This window comes from Rhea americana, unplaced genomic scaffold (assembly GCF_003343005.1).
Source record: "Rhea americana isolate MKP2758 unplaced genomic scaffold, rheAme1 scaffold_36, whole genome shotgun sequence".
NCBI lineage: Eukaryota > Metazoa > Chordata > Aves > Rheiformes > Rheidae > Rhea > Rhea americana.
The window spans coordinates 1,372,915-1,397,483 of NW_028186490.1; the positions used below are offsets into that span (position 1 = coordinate 1,372,915).

Here is a 24,569-nt window from a genome sequence, read left to right on the forward strand (position 1 = left end):
TATTTAATATAAACATTTAATTTATTAATTTTTCACACAATGTGGCTATGGAATAAGATAACTGTTCAGGATGCTGATTTGGTCATTATACCCATTCTACTCCATCAAATTTTTGTATAATTTATTCTGTTTTGACTCTTGAGTTTGCAAAAGTATTCCTAGCTTCTATTACCATGTTGTTCCCATACTTTATTACTAGTAAAAAAATCTTTGTCATGTCTTTCAAGTTATTTTTGCTCCTTTACTAGTCTCTGCAGATTGTAGCTGTACAGTTGACATCAAAAAGGTTACAGGAGACAAGATTTGAGTCACACTGGAAGAGCAACCTATGAAAAGAGGGGCACACCACATAGCTCCCACTTCTTTTTCGACCCTCTAAAATTTTTTTCTCTGACCAATGCCAGAGGGTCCTTGTCTATATGTCTCCAGAAGAAATCAGGGCTAGGATCAAGTGAAAGAGAAAATGTAGAGCTGCAGTGTGAGTGGGGCTGGAAAGGGGCTGCCAAAGCAAAGTGGGGGCTGCAGAGAGTCCTGCGCTGATTAAAATCTTTTGTCTGAGCAATGGTGGCAGGAAAATTTTTCCAGGAAAATTAGGGTTAGGGCTCAGCTCTAGATTAAGAGAAAGTGTAAAGTTGCAGCATGAGTAGGGCTCAGTCCCTGTTTTAGCATATCCACTTTTCCTCACCACCTGAGCTTCAGCATTAAATACAAGCCCAATGCAATTTCCTTTTAAAAAACCCAGCCTTTTTGCATAAGAAATGCACTGCTCCATGCTCATTTCTCCCCCACCCTCTCTAATTTTCAGCATAGCTGAAGCCATAAAGGTCTGCTTATATGAAGCAAGCTGAGATACACTTATAACTGAGAACACTCTAGGCATTCTGCTGAAAAGATATTTAATTCCAGCTTCTCCAGTGCACATACACAAAACCAGGTCATCTCTGCTGTTCCCAAGCAAAGACTGTATGAACCTTTCAATTGAGGCAAGACACGACTACATCATCCCTCTCCTACAGCACTGACTGTAGAAATTTCCACTCTCAAGACAAGATTGGCATTTTCAAAATATTGCAGTACCAGAAAGCCATAAACGTCACAGAAGCCTGAATCTCCGAGTTTTCCACCACGTACCTGGACAGGACCAGTGCTCTTTTGCTACATTAAAGTATAGTATTCAAGTATACGTCACTTCATCACCTAAACGCACTCTGTAAGAATTGCTTTCCCTCACTATTCATCCAGACAGAAACGAGGAAAAAAAGTAGGACTCTCTCCCTTCAACACAGAAGAGCAATCCAATATTTCTATTTTTAATTACATTTATGATATTTCCTGTGGGTATAAGTCATGAATGCAGTTCCAGTATGCTGAGAGCAACATAAACATAGTCATTCCCAAAGGGAACTTAGAGCTGTTATGCATGGGTCAGAGATTCTGTAAAAAGTAAAATCTGAAACTAAAAGCTTTTTAGCCTACTTCCTTCCCCTTCCTTTTCAAAGTCAGTCAATGGATAAACAACATTTCCCCAAATACTGCTCGCAAGTTATGCAAGTATCAAATCTATTTAAATAAAATAATATTTAGCAATAATCAAACACACCTTCCTATCTCACTCAGGAATTGCATCAGAAATACATTTCTGATCCAGATTAACTCTGCTGCCACTTCATACTGACAACCATGTGACTGAAGTCAAGCAGCATGGAATTGCTTCCTCTGCAAACCACCCTAAGCGGGGAAGGAGGAAATTTGCAAACAAAACTAGCTTCCTTTCTCCACCTGACTTCTTACCTCTGTATTTTGACACGAGACCATTTAAAAAGCACTAAGTGAGCTTCTGGAGACATCAGCCCGCAGAAAGTCAAAAGATTCTGCACTTACCTCTGATCACAATCAGGGGAAGGAAAAATACCCATCAGCTGCTTCCCTCCGAGGAACAACGTTCTGTTTTAAAATAAATAAAAAGAAACAAGGCTTTGAACAGGGCTTCTCTCTCCCTTCCCCAAAGTTAGCCTCCATCAGTGTTTGTAAACATTTACTTAGCAGGAGTACCTTCGCTCTCCAGAACCAAGGTAATGATTACCCTACGCTAACCGTGGCACGCGGGCTGAGCGGGGCCATGACAACAGCCCAGCTGGCGCTGGCTAGACGGTGACGCAGAGGTGCACTTCGGCAGGCTGGGTTGTGCAAGAGTGAGAAAGAGCGGGGTGACATGAGAAATGACAAGTGCAGGAGAAAACCAGGAACCTGGATTTAGAGGTAAACCACAAGGGATAAAGTTGGCTGAACAAGCAAATGCGGCGTGAGCTGAGAACCGAACAAGCAAGCAGGGGATTTCTCACATCTCTTCATTAATGCTGTTGCCTTTGAAAAGGTCAAGAAAGCAAACAACAAGACGCTGCCTCTTTAGTCTTGGCCACGGCTTAGTCAGTTCAGTAAAACTTCAGTTGTGTGACGAAGTCTGTGCAGACTGTTGCCGAAGCATATATAAGAGTTGGGACCATTAAGTGTCCTGTGAAACAACTTCAAACTACCAAAGGATGGAGCTACACCCTTCCTCTACTCTTCCAGCTGCCTAGGGATCACACACGCGCGCACAGAGCAGCTTGCCGTGACAAGCACCTTCAGCGGAGCGGATGAAACCCAGAGAGCTCAGAGCAGAGCAGCGACGGGGCCGAAAGGCGATTTTTGCCATACTCGTTGGACAGCCTCTCGAGGCAGCTCTTCTGCACCGGCTCTCTGTCACATAGATCCACGAGCGCTCTGCTGTAGCTCTCCAGCTCACGCGTCGACCTTTGAGTTTACCTTTATCTTTATTGACTTTAATACCTCTGCAACCAATTAGCAAACAAATAAGCACACTTGTGCTGTCGGTAAATAAAACCGAGCATTCCTAGTTCCTTCCTACTTACACTGCAAATTTACAGCAAGAGCCAAGCTTAGCTTTTTCCAGGAATATCAGAATGATGGTTGGACCACACAAGCATCAGGTTAGAAAAATGCACCTACTCTTCCTCAGCCTTCCTCCATATACAACCTTCCTCTTTTATTTTGATCTAGAATCATTATGTAGCTTCACAAAATAGTTTTTAGAAGGCAGAAAGAAAAAGTCTGCATCTCTGGCCTCCACAAATCCCAACACATCAGAGCAAACATTGAAACAGTCAGATGTGACAGCAAAACTACTGCAACTAAACCACATAAAGGATGAATGTTTGTTGTCACTGTAAAAAATAAACCAGTAAGTATTTTTCACAGAACCATGACTATCGAGGGGAACTCCCTGAGCAAAACAATCAAATCGGGAGTTTATTATTATTAATATTTATACTATAGTACTGCATACGCCTCTTCCATGTCTACTACCCCCATGACAGTGGGCAGGACCCAAAGAAGTTGGGTAATCAACTTCCAATTAATGGGATTTAACCTCAGTTCCACAAGGGGCAAGCTTTCCCCTGACCTTTCACTATGAAGTGTCTTGCACCTTCTGATGACAACTCTTTCCAAAGTGGGGATTCAGACTAAGGTGGAATATCACTCTGGTCTAGCTGTTTTCACTTGGCAGAATACAGTAGACAGAAAAAAAACTAAAAGCATCAACTTAATCTAAGCAGACGACAGTCCAAGGCCATGAACTCAGAAGAGTAGCAGATGGCGCGCAACTGGCATGTAGATCACAAATGCAGAGGACACATGCAAAGAGGAACACAGATTACAAATCAGTTTTTCTTCAGCTTTTAAAAATGCGACTTCCTCACACTTATAGAAGCTCAGAAAAAGTTGCATCAGTGAGAAAAAATCACTCTGGGCCTTCACAGTCCCATGGTTTTCCACTATGGCCTGTCACAACTGACAGAACTAGAAGCTCAACAAAAACAGGAGGAGAGGGCAAAATTAAACATTAGTTGAACGAGGTGACTTAAACTGAATGCAATAATGGATAAGTAAGCAGTGACACAATACACAGAGTGATATTACCCAAAAGATAGATTTTTGCACCACTTGCATATGACTGGAATTGATCAAATCCGATTTAATTGTAAGAATCTTTCACTAAAGGGGTGTTTAAAGCAACATTAAGGGATGACACTGCCGTATTTCCACAGAAAGCCAAGTCAAGTGGCAAAAAATGTGCCTAGCAATTTTCCATTTCCCTCCCTCATACACATTCATCTGTCTACGTCACCTGTGAGCAGTGAGCAGGTCTGTATGTTTGAAAAGCTCCTAGCACAAAGTGCACGTTCCCACTGTTATCAACAGCTGCTAGACAACACCTTCCAAATGCTAAACAGAGAAGAGAACAATATATTTCATCTCTAGGCATCAAAACATTCACTAATGGAATGGACCTCGCCCAGTGCACAATTAAATGATTTTGGAAAGATGTCATTAACTCTAGGAGTATCATATCTTTTCCTGTGTTTGTATTTAGTTACAAATTTACCAGCCATAACAATAGAGTAAGAAAGCTGTTGCAGCGCGCAGGAACGTGGCCAGGCTGACTCCTGAAGGCGCTCCTGTTAGTCGGGTGTGTGCCATGGGCAGACTTGATAAGGAATGACATCTGTATTCCTGACAGCTTTATTTCTTAAAACACCAGCCAAACTGGAAGTTTCATTTACTGCTCTGGAAAAGAGGCCAAACCTGAATGCAACAGATGCTATCTGGAGCGCTCTTGACACACATGAGAGCATGTGTGTGGTCCCCCTCACCATTAGGGGATAAATCAGCTTTCTAGAAAACGAGAAGGGTGCTTAGTATTTTTAAGCCCTGAAACCTTAACATTTGCCCTAATCAAATAGAACAGGGTTCACTTAGTCAGAAGAACAGTACACGTATGGGAGCCCAAACATAAGTAGAACTATTTTCCCACAAAGATTTAATCCTCAGTCTGGGCAAATGTTCCTAGTAACACTAGATGGACAACAATCCTACTTTATATGCCTTTGTTGTAATTACATCAGAGAAACATGGCATTTCTGAACCACCTCGTTTAAGAAGATATAAAAAAAAAAAGTACAGTGAAAATACATAATGATAAAGCAATACATTGAGAAAACATAAAAAATAATTCCATAGAGTCTTAATATAAAAAGATTTATAGGGACATAAACAGAGAGTAGAAAGCTCTGCCTAGTAAATGGGAGGGATTTTTACTTAATTTCCATAACAGAATAAAACAGAGAATAAGAAACACAGGAAGAAAAATACATGAAGCTTGCATTTTTTTTCCTGGATACCATATACTTCACAAGATTGCTGAAAGAGTTGTGTAGCTTTACAGCTCAACGCTGCACAAAGACCACACACACCAAAGGCTCCTGGTAGGAGCAGGAAGGAACAGTAAAATCAAACAGGAAAAAAAGGGGAAAACATTATTAGGGAGGATAAAAGGAGCAGAGCTATGTGGGAAACAGTGAAATCAAGGAGTAATTACCAGAAAATTCACTCTTCGGAAGTGCAAGTGCTCAAGAAAGAAGCATCATGGAGAAAGCTGCGTTCCCTGGCACAAACTCCAAGGGAGAGAGAGAGAGAGAGAAGGAAACTAGGCAGCAAGGATATGCTTGAAATAGTTAATCAGAGACATCTGCTATCAAAGTGGATTATCTTAACACATACAGTTCCTCTATAGTTCCTCATGGATGGCATGCGGCAGGGACCCAGCCTGCCATCAGCATGGCTGTGCTCCTTTGCATCGCACTGCTCTGAAATCCCCACAACCCTGACGGCTCCAGCAGTCCCATTTTTCAAATAGGTAATGCAAGCAGTCAAGAGTTAAAACCACAACTGCCATCTGTCTTTGCCTCTGTCCTCTTCTGTCCTTCAGGAGCTGGTAGCTGTATGCCTCCCAATAAGCAAAAAAGCAAACCAATTGCCCTCAAGGCCAATGGGGAAAACAGTATCAGTTACAACTGTCTTCCCAGTGTTGCAGCCTAGCAACTAAAATCACGTTAACTTTGTGATGAGACAAGAAAGTTGAGAAGAGGAAATGACTACAGTCAAAATATTAAAATTCTTTCCTTACTCTCTTTCTTTTACTGCTCTCAACACATGGATGGGAAGTAAACAGCTTCCTCAGCTGAGGAACTTCTGTTGATACAGATCCCTCCTTTTGGTCCCATGGAAGGGAAAAATTAGGATCTTAACAGAGTGGCAGTTCCCATCCTGCCACAGAGCCGCAGCAACGCTCTCATTGAGATGCTGGTGCTGGGCTGAAGGACCAAAGTTCTGCCTTTGAACCTTACCCCGTTCAGGCCACTTACACAGCTCTGCTCGTGGCTCGCTTGGGCTTCCCCTTCCCGTACCATTCACACTTAATAGCATCTCAAAGAATTAAAGGCCCTAACTTGGTATTAGCCTTTCCCTCATCCCAATACATCATGAGTCATGCTGAAAAACTGAATCCTCATCTCTCCTGTACCAGTCATAAAGCCACTGTTATCTTAAGAAAAAGTATGTTTTTACAAAATTAGCAACCAAATTATCAGACTGATGAAAGAATGAAATGTTAGGTTTCCAGACAGACAGCCTGAAAACACCTAGGAGCCAGATTTCCGCAGGAATGAATTTAATGTCAACAGAATACAATATAAAGGCTTTGTGCCCAAATAGTGATACCGAATTTACAGTGAAGTTGACAGCTACTATGGAGAAATTCAAGAGGGGTATCATTTATTTCTCTTATTTTATCCCTCCTTTAAATACAGCAAGTAAAGTCAGAGCTTTGCTGACCTTAAGTCCATGTAATTCCATCTCTACATTTTTCATTTACCATTGTCAATATTTGACCTGGATGGTATCGTCTCTTCAGGCTCCTTATGCTTCCTTTTGCCTCTGTCTTTTATCATAACGTGAAGTACACTCTGCATTACAGAGGAGATTTCTCTAACATCTGAGAAGGTGGGGAAAGAAGCTGATAAATTATAAACACCTCCTCACTTAACCCCACAAAGAAGCCAACAATGTTAAAAAGTGACAATTCCCAAGTTATGATCCTTCCCCCTACTAAGGGGCTAATTAAAATTAAAAAATGGTCACTTTCATAAAAAGTAAAAATCAAATAAAACCAATAATCTGTACCCAAATAAAAGGTATAAAATGCAAGTTTGATACAAGTATAAAGGGACACTATAGTGAAGAGAACGGAGCTGTACCCATAATTTAGTTCAAGTGTACTGTTTAAACAGCCTTCCTTGTATGGAGTTTCAGAGTCACAGTAATAACCTCCAAGATGCCCAGTAAGTGGCCACAGCAGAAGTTGCTGTACAGAAATAATACTTAAAGAGACATTCCATCCAGTACTCCATAAAAATTACAGACATGGGTCTTCGTCCTGGATGCAAAAGGGCAAAGCTGAACAAATTCCAAATCCGGAAAGAGAATAAATATGGTATCTTGAAGCCAAACTACAAAGGGATAAAGCTTGTTAGCAGATTTGCTGTATCTACCCCCGCTTAATTAGTGCATTTTGCCTTTTTGAATAGGTGAGAGGGAGGTAATGTGCATATGTGGAAGCACAGAAACCAGCTAAAACAATTCCTGCTTTCAGAGGGAGGAGCGGAAAGAAGATTCCAAAACTTCTTACCCAATTCACCTTTCACCGGCTCAGCCCCAGTTTCAGCTCAGACAACACTCAGACACAAACTCCTGTCTTTAGGATCTTTCCCACGCTTGGAGATAGGACAGTTTGCTCTCTCTTCCCCCACAGCTTTCTCGAGCCCTGCTCCTCACTGCTGCTGCTTTCCAAAATGCCTCTGCACCGGTTGCTGATGGCAAGTGCTGCAGGTGCTGTCGGCTGGTGAGGAGCACACAAACGCTGAACAGCCTGTTCCCTCCTCCCGGGGGGCTCCTAACTGCCACCACGCTTGGCTATAAAAATGCTCAAACCCTCGCCAAACCTTGTCATGCAATCAACTGGAGACATGTACCAAGCCTTCCACAGACGTCTCTGCTTCCATATGAGCTTGTCTGGAAGAACGTTTAAGCACACTATTTTAGCTCTGCCTCCCACCCTCCCCTCTTCCTTTATATTTCCTGGGACACTGAGGTAAAAACAACCTGGCACACAAATCCACTTTAAAAGAATGTAACTGCTGTAAGTGCTTGATCCTGTTGTTCGTTACTGCTTAGAAAAGCTCTTTGCACGAACCAGTTATTCTTCCTCCCTTACGTTCCACGAGACAACACTTAAAGATTGCAGCGATCTGAAAGCATAGCACAAGAACAAAGTGTGAAGAGGAAAGAAATACCAATCCTTTTAACGCTACAGGTGCAAGGACTTGGCCATATCCTTTTACTTGCTCTTTTGAAGTCAACAATTTGACTGTGGTTGAACTGCCAGGAAGAATGGCATCTGAAAAAGGTACACATGGTCAACCGACCTGAGTTCAAGGAACACCATAAATGCTTTGAGATTAGCTAATCAAAAAAGCCTCTGGATTCTCCAAGACACTGGATTACCATCGGCGAGAAGTGACAGTGCTCAGAGATCGACTCGGGGAAGCACAGCGAAAGCAGCTCAGCGCCGCGTTGTTTGCGGATCGTTGACCCCGAAAGGCACGAAAGCAAAGTGGTACGAAACACTCCAACCGCAGGCACTCGGCTGTGTGCCCTGCCGCGGGAAGGAAAGCGCTGCGGAGAGCGCCACAAATTTACAGTGCACACAAACAAGTAAAGGGAGCTTTTGTGCTTAAAATGAAATGAAAATTTCTGCTTCCCTGCTTACTTTCTTTTCAGATCTCACATTACAAGCTTTCTGCTTCCTTCATGCTTTCTCTTCTCCCTTTTCATTTTACCCGTTCACAGTAATTTGAGTTGAATCCATCATCAGTGATTTAAATCCATGTGTTGTCATGTAAACATCTGAATTTCCTGGCTTAGCTGGAACATCAGCGAAGGCCCCCCCTCCCACTCCTCTCCTCCCGAGAGACCAATGTATACAACACAACTCTCTCCCAGCATCATTTCTGAATAAGGCCACACTTGTGTTTTTGAGAGAGGCATCCAGCCAGATGGAGGTTTCTTCATGGCTTCACTAAGTGTAAAGCCTTTTAGACACATAGACTGAGCCAAAACCCTCACCTATCATGCCCTTGTGGGACCAGCAACACTCTCCTACTACTTGAGAAAGAAATCACATGAACTGTCAATTTAAAAAGCATATAACAGCAGTTGAATATTATCACCATAGGATACTATCCAACAGCGTTTCAGTAGATGAAACACAGCAGGACCCAGTGTTCATTTTTTTCAAGACTTTCAAATAAATATTTTTTTTTAAGGCAAGTGAAAAACACTATGCAGAAGAACCACCTTCAGCTGGAGCCTTATACAACGTTTACATGCCAGCATGGGAATCTGGTCTAACACACGCCACAATCAGCAGAAGTGTTTCCACTGAATTCAACAGGCACAGAGTCAGGACTGATATTTATGTTTTGCAGGTATGTACACATATACTTAAGTGTATAAGCACCACAGTGTACAGTATTATAATGATTTTTTTGGCATGGAACTGGCTATGCATTACACATGAATTACAGCAAAGATTTGTTTCATAAAGTTAAAAAACTTTTCTCCTTTGGGACCAACCAAAACTCATTCTTATCTCTGTAATAACACAGATTCACTAATCTTCTTCACTCCTCAATATAAAAAGAGAATTTCTGAAGTGAATGACTAACTGAACTCCTTCCAGTTAAGGCTCATTCTGCGTAGGTGTGTTGACACTGCTAAACTATATTTTTCTATTCATTTCCTGAAAATGCATGTTTCTTTTGTTTCAACAGATTTCCAAGAGACAAAGTCAGCAACAATCCCCCATGAGTTATGTCATAAATCAGCAAAAATGTTAGGGGAAACTGCCTTTTTTATCCTAACAGCACAAACAGAAATTGCTTTCACCCAGCCTTATTTATCAGACCATCTTCACATACAAGCCTGGTAAAGCGCACAAACCTCGCACCGTGCCCTGAACAAATCCAGGCTCCTGGGGATGTAGGCAGTTGCAGATTATAAGACTCTTCGTGGGAAACGCTTTCTTTGCTTGTCCTCCCCTTCAGCTTAATTACCAGTCCAACCTGAACTACAATATAATAAGACACAGAGGGGAGATCATTTCCCAAACAGCAGCACTCCAACCACTTGACACTTGTAACCACGATTTTGTCCAAGTGAGGATTCTGCCATCTCATCTGCACCCAGACTCAAATCCAGCCCAAATGTCAAAGAAAACAAGGACTGGATTAAACAGAATTGCATTTAAGTCTTGTGTCCACAAATCGATAGCAAAGCTCTCACCAGCAGAAGGTATCATTTTCCTGATTTACAGGACAGGGAAACCGAGAGACAGAGCACAACAGCGGATATTCACTGACCCAGGCAGCAGCAGAATCAGGAATTTAGATTCCTAGATTCCTGGCTTTTTTTCTCCAAAGGAAACGGGAGCACTATTTTGTGCCTGCTCAGAAACCCCTCGCATTTTGCACGAGGCAGACTAGGCAAGTAACCTGTACGAGAGCTGGGCTCCCGAGGCACCTGGCATAGCCAGGACTTGGAGCGTAGCTCTATCACAGTTCTCTTGTCCAGGTGCAATCCTTCATCACCACAAATAAGACAAAATATTAAATACAGGGCACCTCCCAGACAGTCATTTGATGCAAAAACAGCTTCCCAGTAAAAATGGTAGCTTTCTCTTTCTTCCGGCACCTTCTTGTCCAGTCCAGCTCAAAATCCATGATGTACTTTTCCCTACCTTAGGGTGTCCCAAACTGCATCATAAAATTAAGGAAAACACTTTTCAGTAATGACAAGACTGATACCTTCTGATCAAACAGAACAAGGACAGTTAATTTAACAAAATCATATTTTACAAGTCACCAAAGCTCTGTCTTCTCTGTTTTAAAATGCATCTGGATTACAATTTTCTGTCCTTTTTGCTGCCTTTCTGGTCTATCTCAGCTGGACTCAAGCTAATAAGTATCTCATTAATGAAATGACTATGCCAAGGTACTGGCAGATGGTCTCATGTTCCAAGCACATCCTTCCATTCCCTCCCTCCCCAAAGTCCTAATCTATACACAGTGTAATCTTCACAAAAACATATGCTCCCTGACAGAAAGCTTCCCTTCCATTATCTCCATCCTCTAGGGTATTGACCCCTGAAACCTCAGGGACATGAGGCAACTCTCTTCTTACTTAGCCCTCAGTTCCCTAGACGCCTGAACATGCTTTCTTCAGGTCCTGGCCAAAGTACCCGACACAAGACTGAAAATCCATGCTAGTCTTCATCTCTATTACTGTCCATGTTATATCCCAGTCCTAAGCAAATGCATATACACATATCTATCCATATAAAAATAAGTAAAATTAAAGTAATATATATACGGTTTTTCTTCCATGCAGTACTTTGCCACTGTTCTATTAAACAGGTCCCTATAAATGTATGTGAGCCCCTCCTCTCAAATGAAAAATGTACAGTGTAATCTATTATGTTGGTTATCAATAAATCTCTCGTGCAACACTTCTATTCACATGTTGAGTGAGTCAAATTGGTATTGGATAATTCATCTATCTTAAAATAATCTATTTGTATCATCTGTTGGCTCCCTCTCCCCTATCAATTTAATCAGATTATTGTGATTGATAAATTCATTAGTATGGTCGTCATATCCTGAGAGCATAGCAACTTCTAGAGAGAAAGTTTCAGGACGGAAGAACAACTATCTGTTTTTCACACATGTAGAGATACGAGCTGCAGAATAAATGAACGCTATCAGTTTTCCCGTTCTGGGAAGGGCTGCATAAAGGTCATTTCTATGCACGTAGGATCAGTCTGGCTGTCCTTCCTGGAGCTCTTCCGAAAAAGCTATGGGGGTGATGAGCACAGACAGGCCACCATGATGTGAATGGTTGTTTTGGCTCTCCAAATTGACTCTGAGCCATCTGAAAATCATTTCTTTCCAGAGGAAGAAAAAATTTTACTGTCAGTGTTATTTCCACGTTTAATCCGAGCAATACTGAACAGCCTTCCGCCCCCCCGCCCCCCGCAGATACAGAGAAGCACCAACAGAAAGGAGAAAAGCTTTCCTTGAATCTTTGCCCCCTCATTTTCAACTTGAACTAAGATCTTTTCTCATATTCCACAAAACCCTAGATCACTCCTGTTCGTTGTAGGAATTTACATCAGCAAAGCAATTGCAAAACCATCTATCTTACAAAAGAAGAGTTAAAAAGCACATTCACATTCTAGACTGAAACAAACACCAGTAAGTAAAGTACACACAACAGCAGACAAGAAAAGGGAATGAGAAATATTATTTACTGAGTAGTAAAAATAGCATAGTAATACCTTTTATTTTTGCAGCTTCTGTTATGCAAAGATAAAAAAGCCAAAGTGCTTTGACAACATCCCTTCCCAGTCCTTCTGAATAATAAAGGAAAACAAAATAGACAGAACATAGATAGCACTTGCCAGGAAAAACAACAACTGCAGAAAAGTATACAAGAACACTGTTTGAGCACCCAGAAGCTCTGACTGCCTGAGGAGGGTGATACAGATGACAACCCCCTGTGCTGACTATTTAGCTAAAACTGTATTTGCTGGTGAGACAACTCTACACTGAGCTGTAACTTTTCAATCTTTCTAATACCTTCATAAACCAGATTAAAAATATATTACTCAAGCACGTGTTATTCACTGGAACAGCATCCAAGATGACCTGGGCATTTGAGGGTCAAGAAGGATCTCAATGAGGGTCTGTCAACCAGGAAACTCAGAATTCAGGTGAGGATTATTTCGGGAAGACGGCCAGCCTGTAGGCAGCAGCGAGCAAACAGCAAAGGCTACTTGTTGGAGGAAGAAATGCCTAACAGGCTTCCAAGAACTATACACACCATATGTAATTAAAGCAATTTATTACAGTTATGTGACTTCACACATTTGCAAATGCATTTTCCCCTTTTTAGGCTCAGAGCGATGCGCTTATTCATGCAAATCAAAAGGAAACATGTAATCGGTTTTGAGAAAACCAGAACAAAGCGCCAGAGCGAAACATTTGATATGGCATTGTCTTGCAAATGCCTCCAAATTCCTCTCTGGTCACTGCGTGGGCAGCACATTCCCAGGACAGAAGTGGGGGTGGGCGGGAGAAGGGGTCTGTAAAGCTATTCATGAACTTGCTTTTGTCTTTTCCCGCTGAGGTTCATTAGTGACCTCCTGGAGCACTTGGGAGGAGAGAGCGAGCTTGTTCTGGCCGGAAACGCAAGTACAAGGAAACTCGGAGGCCGACCACGCTGGGGAGGCTGTGTCGAGGGAGCCCGGCCCTGCCACGACGGTGCTTGTCCTTACGCTGCTTGGGCCCACTGCTCTTGGCCAAGCCACCTTCTGCTCAAGGGGAAGGTTAATGCAGAGCAATGAAGTGCTCAGAAACCAGGGAACCCTCTCCCCAGCCCTCACCTAAGTAAAAGTAAAAGTCACGTTGGCTTGATTGCCCAAGCTTTCACTGGTCCCCAGGGAACCTCAAAGAAGTAGGCGACAACCCTTTGAAACAGATCTGCAAGAAACCTGCATTCACAGCTATGCTGGCAAACAAGGCCCCCGGGCATCTAATGCCGGAGCAAAGGCAGCATTCACATATCGTATCACACACCGTGTTACGCTAAACGGTGGAACCGTGCTATTTTCTCCTTGCTACAGGAAGTATCAGGAATTCCCCAGCACACAGCATGTTATTTTTGACAACTGAAGACACTGGTACAAGTGGAAATTCAGACCTCCAGTTTGGCAGGAAAGGGCTCTGCCCTTAGATTTGTCTCTCAGCAACCTTCTGCCAGCAGATCCTCCTTTGCGCCATTCATCAGCCCGCTTTGCAGCACAGGCAGCTCTATAACCTAGGCAACAGCAGCAAGGAAAGCCTCTGCGGAGCTCCGGAGACAGGCACGGATTCTGAAGCTGCGGTATGGAAATAACGCACAACTGCTGACAAGCGGTGACAGGCCCCCAGCAGCTAACAGGTAGCTGCTGCTGTAGGCTGGATACGGCTTAGGTGGCATGGGGGGGAGGGGGAACAGCTGGAAAATCTGGGTCGGATCACTGGTTTATCTGAGCAGCCTGTTGTTAACTCCAGGTATCCCCGGGGGCAGAGGGATGTGGAGAGGACAGAGCTGTGATTTAGCTCAGGCCTCTTTCAGAGCTTCCTCCCTACGAGAGGCATCAAACGCATATTTTATAGACTATAGCCTACAAAGATGCTCAAATACAGTATCTGGGGTCCACTGAGTTCAGGGTAAATTCCTGTCCCATTTTTAGACCAGCAACATCTGAGGCAAAAGAAGCAGATGCAAGATGAAGAATGCAGAGAAAATTACTCTGCCATTTAAGAAGGGAACAACCTAACAAGCAAACGGAAACATCAGAGAACGACAAAGTCTTTTGGTTATGATTACAGTGGGTTATAAACCAGGCTACATTACATTAACGAGGCAGGAGAAGACTTGTTATATGCAAAGGAGTCTAATAAGAACATTTTCCATTAAGAGGAAAACATAATCCAATCTGTACAGAAACAACTTTCAAATTACAGAAATGGCATAAAATACAGACTAAAAAGATTCAAGAAAAAAGGCACATAACACTGACATGAAACAAGCTCTCAATAAAATCTGATAAAATCCTAACAGTGGTGAACAGCAAATACATCTATTTGAACTAATCAAATAGAAACAATACAAAAAGATTATAAATATTTGAAGTAGCAAACATCACACTATAAAGAAGCACAAACAGCAGCACACTGATTTTTAGATTATTAAGTCTAATTTCTATAGCTTCCAAATGAATTGAAACAGTGGCTCATTTTTGTGGTGCACACAGCACCCAAAACACCCAGCATTCACAGAGCACCCAAAACAGCTGGCATCTGACCTGTGATCAGCGTTCCTAAATACTCTGGCAATACAAACAAATTGCAACAAACAGAATAGATTTATACATTCAGAAGAATCAAACTAAGAAGAAGAAAAATTCCAGCACATTAAATTTAAGGTTAATAAAAGCAAAGTAATAGACAGTGAAAACTATACTACTCATACTATTTTCAACAGGGTCATATATAAATTATTAATTCAAAAAAAAAAAAAAAAAAAGAGGTGGGGAACTAGACATGCTCCTTCACAAAGGTATGCAATGTAGTCAATAAGAAGTGATAGTCAAAAATGCAGTAAAATGTAAGTTATATTAAGATGTACAAGGAATGCAAAGGTAAATAGTACAAGAAGCATTAATATATGCTCTCCACTGTGAAACACTGTTCAGTTCTCACCACTTTATCCTAAAATAACAATATTGAAGCCATTGAAATTGCTAAAGAAAAAAACTAACAAAAAGAAACTCATATGAAATCTGACTTTTTGTTTTCATTCAGACAGGGGATAGGTTTAAGAGGTATATATAAAAGCCTAAAACAGTCAAGAGGACAGAGTAGACAGATTACGAACTATGAATTTGGTTTCCTAATGTCAGAACAAGGGAATATACAATGAAAATCAGTGGCAAAATTTGGCTGATTTGAGATTATACAATTCCACATACACAATTATCCAGTAGTACTTACCATGACAATATAACACTGGATGTCAAGAGCCAGGAAAGGTATGAGACTTCAATACTTATAATAAGCACATTTAAATTAATAACAAGAAACATCACAACAGTTAGAAACCCTCCCGTTCCAGAGCACCACATTTTTCTACTCCTGCAGATCAGCAATAAACATCTCCTAGGCATTTTAACACAACTGCCTTCCACAGAATTTGTTCTTGAATAACAGGAAATACTGTCAGTAACAAAAGGGCACTGAATCTGGACGGATGGATGCTCTGATCCTCTACAGGCAGTGGGGAAGACATAATAGTAGCAGTTTCTTTTGCAGGAAATGTTTATAATTTGTATCACTGTAGCTACTAGAAGTGAAGAACAGTGTTAGGAAGGGTGCTGCACAAACACAGAACAAAAATGAGCTTATAATTTAAGAGAAACAAAACAAAGATATATAGGTAAAGCTGCAACAGAAGGTGAGACAACAGTAGTCAACAGTAGCAGTCTATTTTTTTTTTTTTGTAGGTATTGCAAGTATTTCTAGAGAGACCTTCCTAAATAAGAGGGGCAGAATGGGAGGAAAACATGCAGATGACACTTGGATAATTTATGAAGTGAGAGATGGAGTCTGTTCTCATGGACATGAGAAAAAAAATGACATATCTGCACTGAATTTGAACTGCTCATGCAAATAGAGGATAACCTATAGAGTGCCACATAAAGGAAGACATACTGCTTATTTTTGACAAGGAACAGTGATGGGATGTAAAGAAAGGGACAATATAGTCAAAATAATGAGTCAGGAAAGTGATTTTGGCAGCAGCTCTCCAAACGACAATGACGGCAGCAACACAGCATTTACTGAGACAAGAGAGTAAGGACTTGGACAAGCTTTTTTCCTCTTAGAAACAAAGTAGGGAAAAGATAGATATAGTGCAGACATACAGACCTACAGAAAGTTCACTACTGATGTCAGTATTGAGTGAACGGCGGTGATCAAACCCCCCCTTCCCTTCTTTTCCTTCCAGTTGTACTGAAAAGGAGATCACACACAAACACAGGAAAAAGAAAGATTCACAACTCAAAATACTCTTAACAGCAGCAAAATCTATTTCTTACTATGTGAAGAGCAAATAACTGGGGTTTCTAATGAAAGGCCTGAACTACAAGAAGTCACTGGACTGTCAAGAAAGAGTCCTCACCGAGCTCTCCCAGAGCACGTGCTGGTACCGACCGTTTTTGGGCAAGCATTCGCTGTGACAGTGGACGTAGGTATTAAAGTCACACAGTGATAAATGCAGGAAGAGAGAGGAAGTACCAAGACCTTCCCTCAACTCTTACAGGGAAGATGTGAAAACAAACTAACAAAACTCCAAACAAATAAATTAAAACCACACAACAGGTTTTCAGACAAGAACTGAACAGCAGTCTCAGTATATGAGCACAAAAATGTGACTTTGAATTTTGTGTTTAAGATGCTGAACAGCAACTAGATACCAGAAGCACCCAAGAGAGTTAACAAGAGGTAACAACATTTCCTGCATAACTCACGTGAAGCAGGTCTCTGCCAAGGCGAAGCAGTGTTAGGTGGAAGCGCCAGCAGTACGTTATGGCCATCCCGCTCTGCTGGGAAGAAATGACCTCCGAATGCAGAATATACTTGAGCAGTGAAGGGGGTTAGAATAAGAGACTTTTAGATTTATATTCTGGGATCTCTCCATTACCACTATTAAGATATTAAATATTTAAACAAAGCTGGAAAATAATCAGCCAAACTTCAGCAGCAATCAGTTCCTGCACAGCCCTCTGGATATTCTAGCACCAGACATTAAAAAGTGATAGATTATGAAAGGTGTTTCAGACAGCCTTACCAATATAAATCTTTTATGATTTTCTTTGAAATTCTCTCCTAAGAAAAGTAATAGCAGTCTAGAAGGCGTAATTTTTTCCTAACTGCCAGAGTCCTGGGCTTACATACCTTAAAGTTTCTGCAGTAACTGAAGGGTAAGGACAGACATACCTGAGATACCTTGAAAATTGCCATTTTGGTTACTAGTACCAGAGTAGGTTTGGCCTCTTTGAGGGCTGCCTGAGGAGCTGAGAGGGGGTGTATGTGTACACAAACACATGTAATGTGTTCAAAAATAGACTGTACAGTCTTCCTTTGACAGGAGGAAGTAACTTCGATAGAAGTTACTGTGAGTAGTGAATAAAATTAGTTTATCATCCTTTTCCCTCAGACTAAAGATTTCTGATAGAAACCTGCGTTTCTGCTGCCATCTATATGACCACCACGCTCACCAGGGATTTAGCCCTCGCAGATTTTACCACCAGTCTGTGAAACCTTCGACATCTAAAGCAAAGAATTGTACACTAAATATATTTTCAGGCTTTGGTTGTTTCTACAGGTTTTCTCTCTGACATCCAAAAAGGTTAGGAGTTCATGAAATCTGAATGTAAGGAGCAGAAGGAGAAAACCAAGAGGCAGGAAACGCTTCTCTCAGCTTCTGCGCGGAGCTCGCCGCAGTGCAAGCTGCCCCCTTCTCACTGCAACCCCTTTCAGTGCGTTACTGTGTCAGCAGCCACCACCACCGTCAGTGCCACCGGTGCTGATCCTGCGGTGAAGACAGGGAGACAGAGACCAGGATTTTTGCTCCGTGTCACGTGTTGTCACCAGCACTGTGGACACTTGGTGTCAGGAAGGGAGAGCTTTAAAAACAAAACCCTAAAACATCGCCATCAAGAAAAGAAACACTAACTCTGTGCTCTCATATCTTCACCCCTTCAGCTGTTTCATCTTCAGAAGGAGCCAGGGATCTTACAGGTAAGTTGTCCCACCTCTTCTGGCTCCTTTCTCAGCAGAAATGGCTCTGTTGGACATCTCGCAGGGCCAGGGTGAAGAGAAGGGTGGCTGCTCTGTGGGAGGACAAGCCAGGGCGACCCCAGTGCAGGCAGTGCCCTCACTGATGGGGCATCGGTTCTCCGTACGGGAGGATGGGGGGCAGAGCCGGGTGCTGGCGATAGGGTTCATCAACAGCCCCAAGTAAGGCGAGTGATGAGCAAGGGAGTCCACAGCGCTGCCCGAGCCAGGGCTGAGGGCCCAGACCCAGGATTTCACACAGCCCCGAGACCTGCGGGCAGAGAGTGCCCAGGTGGGAGCCCCTGGTGAGGCTGCTCCGGGCAACGAAGGTCCTTCGGTGCCCTCAGGGCCTGACCCTTGGTTGCATTCTGCAACCTTTGACTGCAAGGCTGGGTACACGTGGAGGAAAAGACAGACGCAGAAAGGACTGCAGTATCCAAGGTGGCACGTAACCACACAGCCTGCTGTCCCCAAGGGAATATACACAAAATTACACATATCTGAAAGTAGTCTTCCCTATTAATTATGCAGCTATATTCCTGTCCAATAACACATTTTTTTTTCTTCTTCCATTTCAGCTGCCCTGGAGTACCCTCCTGCAATTGCTCTTTCAGCCCAGACTGGCCCCTCTCTACCAGTTCAATTTCTACTCAACCTTACCTTAAAAGTTGTGAAGCAGTACTGCACCTCAAGCAATCACTTTCCCACATGCTCCAAAATATTCCTGACAATACAGGCAAGACAACCGCAATGGGGCTTCTTCTTCGCTGCTTTGCTATTGTCTCTCACACCCCCTCTTAAAACAAAGGCAAGGCAAGGCAAGGCAAGGGAGGCGAATGGGAGCCTCACCTATAGGAGAAAGCCATTCTGGAAGTTAAAAGGAAAGAGAAGACTGAGGAGGTGTGATATGAGCAGGGAAGAGCAAACCTAAACAGAAGATAAAATCTGCTGGACCAATTCCTCCCGTGAAAGCAGCACTGGGCTTGTCTACACCGATACTCTCGAAAATTTCCTTCGTTTCACTGCTGCCAGAGCCCAGAGGGGTTGCAGTGTAAAGTGCTGCTCTGTACCCGTTTCCCAGGCACAGCCCTCATGCTCTCTACACTAGAGGTACTTATTTCTCTGCTGCCTGGGATTGTTCTTGCTTTAAAACACCTGATAACTGTGGTTCAAAATTTAAAAATGCAAGTATACAGACTCCTCTGTGTATACTGGAAGTAAAATCTAGGCCCAGAAGTTTCATTTCACATGTTTAATTAGGCCATGAATAAAAATAGTATGGATGCAGAAAAACAGCAGATTCCATTACATTAGGCCTTCTACAATTTCTGTTAATTTTGCCACATAAAACTGCCATAGTTATTAAATTTTCAAATAAAAATCATACTCCTAAGTTTTCTTTATTGTCAAATAGCTTAAAAATATGTGATAAGCATACAAAGTTGTTATCAATGTTCAGTCAACAGTTACAACACACTGACCTCTACCTTAACTCAACATGGCTCTAACTTCAAAGCCTGGTTAAAACTATTTAAATACCAACGTTATTAAGCATAGCATGCATGCCGAACACTCAAATGGAGCCAGCATGCTTTATGCGATACCCAGTGCCTGCAGTTCCTCCCCCTTATTTCCCAGGATAAGCTTACCTGTTCTCCGTCCGGAGCAGGACTTTCCTGTCATGCTCCTTCCGACAGAAAGGAGTGGTGTCTCCCTGCTCCCTCATCCTTGGACTGCTGCCTGTTATTTCTCAATCCCATCTCCTTTTGCTAACTGCAATGGAGGCTAAGCACATAGCTTCTTTGTTTAAAGTCACAGGCTTGCACCTTACCCCTAGCGGCTCGGCAGGCACCTTCGCAATTTCTCGGCAGGAGGAACTGACGGCTCCGCTGAAATCCAAGCGTGACTCCCCCCTTGCACCGTCGCCGAAAGGGAAGGGAGACCCTCTGGCTACTGCGTACTGAGCTGGAGGTCTCCGGGGCTTTGTTTTTGACTACACTTGCTTTTGCCATTTTAAAGAGCCTGTAACACTGCAGAGATCTCTTTAATTAAGTAGCATATAAGAAATCTGCGAGTACTACCTACAGCAGGATTAAACATCCCTGTAAAGCAATAAAGGAATTTCTTGCAATCACCTAGAAAATTCCAAGGAATAGAGATCCTGTAAAAGGCTCGATCATGTAAAAAAATAGGCAAGAGGTGGAAAAGCCCAGGCTGCTGAACCCTTTCAGTTGAGACTTTCTGGAACTTGTATTATCTTTTTCTCCAGAATATAATATATATTTATTAGTAATATAATAATATTAATATATTACTGATCATGCATATTGATCAACACAGTACCAAAAAAAAAGTTCATAAAACTATCTGCCATCAGCAATGTTTTTAATGAATAGCTGTAGCTGAACCAATGTTAAAGAGTTTAAATGCTCAACTATTACATGTTTGACATACTTTAAGCTTTCAACAGTCTCTTGATCAAAGACTGATAGAGTAATGTTTGGATTTCAACAGTATTAAGTGGTATGTGCTGCTGATATGGGTGCTAGCAAAAGAAACTTTTATTAGCCTTTAAGATATCCAAGGGGCAAAACTGCAACACCACATTCAACATGGGATTACAAGGTTGTACAGTCAAGAGCAGAGTCCCAGCATGGTGATCTTCACAAGAGTAATAATTTTCACTCTTCTCCCTGCTGCCTCTCCAAGAGCAATTTGGATACCCAGGCTAACACTTCGCACCACGCTTTGTGTAACATTTTGCTTCTGGTCTTTAGTGCTATGGCTCATACATCAGCTCGTGCAGAGATACGTTGTTCACAGAGGCCCTTTATTTCAGGGTCTGCTGGTTTCCATGGCACATTTTTTTAACAGAATTATTATTAAGGTTTATGTCAGATGGAAAATCATGCCTCAAATTCTTGTTTCCAAGAAAAAACAAAACAAAAAGCCCCTGAAGACATGTACTTTCTAGGGTGAAATTTTCACCTTTTTTTGCACCTAAACCCTAGGTGCTAAACCTAAAGCCAAACAGCTTAGGTTTCTAAACAATAAATTGCTTTTAAAAATATTATCCTGGAATATGACTTTCAATATATGGGAAAGAGTCTGAATTTAAAGTGTATGTGTTTTATGTTCGGAAGTTAACCAGCCCTCAGCACAGGTGCTGAGTTTTCCACCTTTAGTTTTCTTTTCTGCCTCCAGGGTAATATACTGTAGTCCCATCTATAAAAGGTACATACAGTAACTCAAAGATCAGACATCCTTCACTTTATGCACCAGCAAAGAATTTCCTTTCACAGCTACTTGCTCCACTCCTTTCTTAATTCAACTGCTGAGTGAGGTTCTTCTCCACTAGTGCAATGATCTGATTTACATTCTGGATACTGGGAATTCTCAGAGGAACTGGGAGATGGATAGGGAGGAAAAGCTGAGTGTAAGAGACCACTCCAGCGCAAATATCCCAGATCAATTACTGAAATAGATCCACTGCATTAAAAGCCGCCTGTTTCTGAATCCTTCCTAAAAGCCCCCTCAGGCACACAGTCCTACTCTAACAAAACCATGGGATAAATTAGAAACAGTAGGAAGGAGAGGTTAATCATGTCACAAACATGATAGACCTAGAGATTCAACTTGGGAAGACAGATTTCTGGTACCTGATCTGCAACCAATTGGGAAGTCTTGGCTACTACAGTCGTTCTTAACATGCCAAAGCCTTGTTCAGCAAAGCTTTCCATAGCATCATCTGGAAAACTTTGAGCACTAGCTCATCTTGCAGCTGCAAAACCTAATCTTCTTTTGAAACCCAGGACACATAGTTGGTTAGAAAGCAAAACATAGGGAGGGATTCAAGGACTTGCACATAGTTCAAGTGGTCTCTCTGTGCTTCCCTGCAGAGCACTCAGAGAACCTTCTGAGATCAGCTCAGAGTTGAAATCTGCATTTTCCTCTCTTCCAGACATGCTTCTAATCCACCCCCCAACACATTGTACAAATCACTACTTTGGCAAGAAACTTGCAATATATCACCGCAGGGTTAATTTCCTTTTACCTGCTAGTATCACACTTTCAGCGCAGAGTGCTCCGCTTGGCTGAAAGCTCAAAGGGCATGAATAATACAAGAGGACTCCACTACAAACACCATTAATGGCTCAAAAAAACCTTTGCTGGGTCTCTCACCACTTCTCACTTGCTGTATCTTGTATTTCCGTCAAATGCTGCAGCACCAGCGCTAAACCAAACCCAGAGCGCTCTCCCATCCCGCCCTCCCCACCAGCAACGCAGCCGATGGCCTACGGGGGTGCAAGAGTCAAAGGGGCCCCGCAGCTCGCCGGGCTCAGCACCCGCTGGCCACCTCCACGGTCTTACGGTCAGAGCAAGCTGTCCCCTAGGAAACTCCACCTACAAGCTGGCATCTCACGGTACTAACCACGGAGCTTCGACTCGATTCACAGCAGACGCCCCGTGAGCCTAGGACTAGCGGGGCTCTGGCAAGTCCAGCCTTTCCACGTAACAAACCGCACGTGCGGGGAGCAAGGACGAGCCACCCAGCACGCTGCCTGCCCTCAGCCGCTGCCTGCGCCCGCGGCGCCCGCCTTCGGCCTGGAAACACGACACGCTTCGCTGAAGCTAAATCCCTTCAGCTGCCTTCGAATTACGTAAAGAGTTAACAAACGGAAGAAACAATTTTAGTATTTGGAAAAAGTCCCCCCTTTTTTTTTCCCCCAAGGATGGCTGAAATCCAGCTGAACTATTCACCCTGAAACATAACACGGACATTAACTTTACTAGATGGCTCGCATCATGTTAAGTTTGGAAAAATTTGGCAACGAAATGATTTGTGGTTACAAGAAAATCCAGCCAGGTGCATGCACAGAGGGAAATGGTGAGTCTAAATGTTATCATAAGCCACAAACTTGATGCATCACACAGCTATGAAATCACATACAGTTCTTAATTAAATCATTCCAAATCTAATCAGGAAAATGCAACCAGAGTTACAGGAAATACTAGGATCTTGGGCAAACTGCCTTCAATGTCTGCTCTCAATTATACTATCTGTAAAACACGATCGATAAACTTAACCATTAAGTAAATGCAGAACATGATTAGTTCAATTTTTAAACAGAAAAAATAAGGCAGTGACTTTGGTGTCATGTGTCAGATATCTGCTTTGTACTACACTACAACTATATTAGAATTTTTGGATGATAGAGAAGCCTGAAAAGCAACCGTTTCCAGGCACAAAAATTGAACACAGAAAATCCTTAGATTTTCATATACATACTTGTGACTCGTACCAGCTTTCCCTGCATATGTAAACTGAAGTAACCTAATGCATGAAAACAAATTGTGAGGATTTAAGGAGGAATGTCTTAGCCCATAGGTATGAGGCTAACACTGCACACGAGGAGAAAAAAAAGAAATCTCTGTGCTTCAGTTTTCAGTTACTTCAGCAAAGCCCGCATAAAAGGAATTTAGAGTGATACTCCCAATAGGCACCGAGGAATGATTTAAATAAAAGATGGGAAAGTACACGTATCTTTTGTGGTAATAAACCAATTTTAAAAGAAAATAAAACAGGAGGGTCTTGAAAGAGGACCAGAGATTCTAAGACTGGCTGGAAAGGATTATTTAAAAGTGGTTTAAAGCTGTGGTTTGAAATATTTATTGTCTGTAGAGGCATCTGTTTCAGCCTAGGGAGGGTTAGCTCGAACCTCCTTCTGCAAGCTACATAAACTGACTTCCATGGAAGAAACCACTAAATGATTCTTCTGTACTAAACATTAAAAAAATGTAATATGGGAGATACGTTGAAGTTATAAAATGCCCTGTAGCTCTTCAGAGGTACAAATTTGCATTGGCCGTTACGTTACCTAATGAAGCGCTTTGAAATGAAAGATGCTGCATAGGTGCAGAACGTTAATGCAATATGCTCAACTTAATTTGGACGTGCCATAGTAGGATGGTTCCTTTATTGAGACATCTGCTAGGGAACTGATTTGGCCAAATCAGTGAGTGATAATGAGTGCTGTTTAATCAAGTCAGTATTAACATAAATTTTAACTTCTGTCAAGTAGCTTAATGGTGAATTACTGAATGTTAAAT

At 42.2% G+C, this 24,569-nt stretch overlaps 1 protein-coding gene across 3 annotated transcripts in view; it reads right to left on the reverse strand.

Annotated features, from left to right (window-relative positions):
* The window catches only part of NDST2 (N-deacetylase and N-sulfotransferase 2), an 84,345-nt gene that overhangs the window by 50,971 nt on the left and 8,805 nt on the right, over positions 1 to 24,569 (reverse strand). Inside the window, exons 1-2 of one of the 3 annotated variants that reach the window (XM_085312262.1) lie at positions 2,698 to 2,786; positions 1,882 to 1,944 (exon numbers count right to left, since the gene is read on the reverse strand). The exons of 1 other annotated variant lie outside the window; for it this stretch is intronic. The gene's annotated coding sequence lies outside the window, so the exon portion shown is untranslated. Of the gene's footprint in view, positions 1 to 1,881; positions 1,945 to 2,697; positions 2,787 to 24,569 lie in introns of those variants that run through there. One more of the 3 variants, XM_085312261.1, reaches the window with a different exon arrangement.